The sequence below is a fragment of the Melozone crissalis genome, unplaced genomic scaffold, assembly GCF_028551555.1.
Source record: "Melozone crissalis strain CALT ecotype California unplaced genomic scaffold, PUWL_Pcris_2 ptg000041l_1, whole genome shotgun sequence".
Taxonomy (NCBI): domain Eukaryota; kingdom Metazoa; phylum Chordata; class Aves; order Passeriformes; family Passerellidae; genus Melozone; species Melozone crissalis.
In genome coordinates, this window is record NW_026535819.1 from 4,008,780 (window position 1) to 4,012,913 (window position 4,134).

Genomic DNA, 4,134 nt, shown 5'->3' on the forward strand with positions numbered 1-4,134 from the left:
AGAGAATTCACGATGCCCAGCTTGAAGCCCTGGGGGCAGCACCCTTCACTTTTAGGGGCAGCTTTGCCTTCTGCAGGAATACTCCTCTGTCATATTGACAAAAAGCATGACACAGGAAATAATGCACTGAGCAGGCATTTGTTATTTTGTCTTTCAGTTTAAAAAAAAAAAAAATTTAAAAAAGCCCTTAAGAAACCTGTATTTTTACAGACATTCATCCCCGCATCATATCTCTCACAAACAGACACACCATCTGTCTCACACACACACACACTCACATACTAGGGGCTCATAAACAAAACCATCAAGCACATGTGCACAGAATTATTTTATTCCAGAATGGATCTTTTATCTCTCCTATTTCCAAGGAAAAACGAATAAATACTTGCATGGTATAACCGAAGAAGATGCGTGTTAATCACCCTTCATTTTCCCAGGCATATGTGTGTGCAATCCACACATATTTTAGGCATTGCTCTATCTATATACAGCTGTATACAGGGTATAAATATAGATTTAAGAAAGCTCATTAAGCAAGCTCATTAACAACAGCTTTGCAAAGAGCTCTTCAAGAGCAATAATAAGAATTTGCACTTCTATCGCTTGCTTTCAAAAAAGGTTTGAGAACGGGTTTGCAAATGTGGAATAATTGAGTGTCAAAGTAATGGCCCAGTGGAAGGAGGGAGGATGGAGCAGGGGCAGAGTGACTGTCCCCAGGTTGTTCTCTAGCACAGCTGGGAACAGGAGCTGGAGAACAGATTTTTCCTTTAGAATCCTTGGGCATCACTCTTATTTGGAAACAAACAAGGAGAGCTGAAATCCCCAAATACTTGGGAGGGAGAGAATGGGAATAATTCCTTGATTCCAAGTATTCTCTAGTTATTCTCTATTCTCACAACCCTCCTGGCGGTGCAGGTGCACAGTGGCATGAGCTGTGTGTGCCCTCAGATGTCCCCTCTCTGTGCATGGTGGAACTGAGAGTGCAGAGATGCCTTCCAAGGAATTCATCAGAGGTAAAGTGTAAACCAGCATTGTGTGCTGAGCACTGGACTGCCACCAGCAGGAAAACTCCTCTGGAGATGGGAGTTTCCTGCTCCCTGTGAGCTTCCAAACACATTTCACTGCTTCCTACAGCTCTGCTGGGTCCCCTTTTCCTGCTGCAGCCCAGGGTGGGGAACACCAGGAAGGAACAACCTTTGTTCTGCCCCAGGGAGGCTGGGGCTTCCCTGACGGAGCAGATCCAGGGACACTCGGGGCTGAGAGCAGAGGGATCCTGCACCAGCCACGGCATTGGGGACATCCTGCTGTCCCCAACGCTGTGCCCGTGCCAGCCATGGTGGCATTGCCCCATGGCACCGGCTGGGCTGTGCAATGAGACTGATGCAACCCGAGATAGGAGCGTGGATTTCACCCGCATTGAGAAAGATTCAGATTTTGATCTTAACCCATCTGTCATAATACTGAGCATAATTAATTCTCGTTGTTTAGAGAAGTGAACAATCCCTTTTCCCCGCTCCCTCCTCCCCTCCATATTTATCTAGGCGAGTTTTGCATGAAAGAAACGTTCCCAGGGCATTGTGCTGGGGAGCTGATTTGCATCCTCTTAAACACAGGCATTTGAGGGATTACATTTCCCGCTACAAAAACAAGCATTGTAACAAACCCAAAATGTACACTGCAGCTTCAGGGTTCCGTATGAAGACAGTTTCAGGAATTAAACAAAACAGGAAAATGACAAGCTGCTGAAAAGGACTGAGAAGTAATTTTATCAAACATTGGAGCTGGCTTCTGCCAGCACCCCTGAGCACAGACTTCCCATTGACACAAAGTGCAGATGGGTGCAGAATGTGCCTCTTGAACTCAGGACAGTCCAAGTAAGTCAATCACACACAAAAAAACCCCTAGAAAAGTAGTTGTGTCAAAATATTTAAGGTCCCCTCCAGGCCACTCTAAGATTCTATGTAAAACCTCCCAGCCAGCTGATTTCAGAGGGCTGTGGAAAAGGAGTGTCAGTAACAGCTGGAGCAGCTCTTGTGCCTCCCCATGTCCCTCACAAGGCCAGATGTAAGTGCAGACAGACTGACCCCTGAGCTAACAGCACAGAAACTCTCATTCAGCACCAAGGTCACCACACTGCAAAGCCTGAAGGGACACGGGGACACTGCTGGGCTTTCTCCAGCTCTCACCCACTCCTTCTCCCTTTATTTGATTTCAGGGATTCCTGTGGAGCAAAAAGCTGCAGGATGGGAGTGCAGTCAGCTTGGCTTGTTGTGTTCACTGGATTTCTGTCTGTGGCTTCTGTTCATCTCTCCACTGAAAGCACCATCAAAAGGTGACTTACACAAGCTGAATTACAAACCCAGAGAGCTGGAGGTGCAGTTGGGGCTGGCAGAACCTTTGAGCTGACCCCGTGTGGTCATTCTTATTTTATGTTCTTCCTGTTGGTATCATTTTCCCCGTTCTCTCTTATTCAGGCTCAGCAGAGAGGGGAGAGCCACAGAGAGCTTATCTGGGCTCCCAGAGGTTTGTCCTGGCCCTGACCCACACAGGCCACAGGGGATGCAGAGAGCCCTGCTTGCACACAAGGACAGTTATTAAATTCTGTGTGGAATTAAATTCTGTGCGCTGCTGTGAGTGCTCACTACGTGTCTTATGCTCCAGTGCACCTTAATTAAATAGATTTTTACATGTACAGCTCAGTAATAGTAAACAGGTTAATTACAACATAACACGTCCCTTTTAGTGCAGTTGTTTCTCCTTTCAAATCCAGCAGCAAACCCCTGCTATAGCATCCATGTTTTCTTTGTCAATTTGACTGTTACAGCAATTAAGTCCCAGTAAAATAACACTACTAATTGCTTCCAGCTCTTTTCTGAAGCTCATCTTAATTTCCACTCTTTTCTGTGGCAGATTAAACAAACATGTCTTCTGCACATCAAGGAAAAAAAAACTACCATCACTCTGTCCAGACCATAATAAATATTAATTGCCAGGCACAAGGCAGGACTAGATTAAAAATATGCTGGCTCCAAGCAACTCTTATCTCATCACGAAGCAGGACAACCCATTGCAGGTGCAGCAGGAGGGAACTATCTCAGTCCTGCAGGGATCAGAGCTGGGAAACACAGAAACTGCTGCAGAAGTTAAAAACCAACCGATCCCTCTCAGATGGGGCTCTGATGTGCTTTTATTTTTTTAGGGTTTTTTTTGTTTTTTTCCCTTGCACCTCATTTCCACCTTGCAAATGTAATGCCTGTGGTTCCTGCTGGGCTCTGGGTACAATTCAGGCAGGCTCAGGAGTCAGACCGAGCACCCTTATGGAGCTGCTCCTCCTTGGAGAAGGAAAAACACTGAGATCCCACCAGCCTGGGGAATGAAATGTTGAGTTTTAAACCTGTTGCACTGGCACACCAAACCGAAGGCTAGAGATCCTTCCCCGTGGTGATTTTCTTTTTTCTCTCCTACCCTGTATTTTCCACAGGGAAAAATTAACCTCTATCTACAAGGATGGGATGTTTGTGTCCTATGTTGCTGCATTCTAGGGGGGGAAAAACCAGAAAACAAAAACAAAGAATCCTTGTGCACGGTTTGGATGACTGAGTCCTGAGGGAACTAGAACCAGAAGGAAACGAGCTTTGCACGCTCATCCATTAAAATCAATGAGATTTGGGGAGCGTGCCCGGGGTGCTGTCCGGGAGCCACCAGAACCGTGTCCCGCCAGCACAGGACGGCACTTCCAAGACGCTTTTTTATTTCATTTCAGCACTTTGTGCAGGATCTCCAGACAAAACTCACAAGAACCGAAAGAACCGGGACCGACCCCCGCCCACCCTGTCCCCCCAGGGCCGGGCCTTGTTTACCGCCCGCGCGCGGCCCCGCCCCCCGCATCACGCGACCTCCGCAAGCCGCAGCGCTGACCCCGCCGAGATCCCTCCGCCGCGGGACTCCGCGGGGGCGCGGCGGCCGCGGGCTCCCCCCCCGTTCATCCCCTGCGGCGGGAACGTCCCGTGAGGCGGGAGAGGCGAACGGAACGGGGAGGGACAGGGAGAGAAGCCGGGCAGGCAGCGGAGAGCGAGGCGGTGAGGCGGGACTACGTTGTGCGGCGGAGGGATCCGAGGGGCGAAGCGCTGTGAT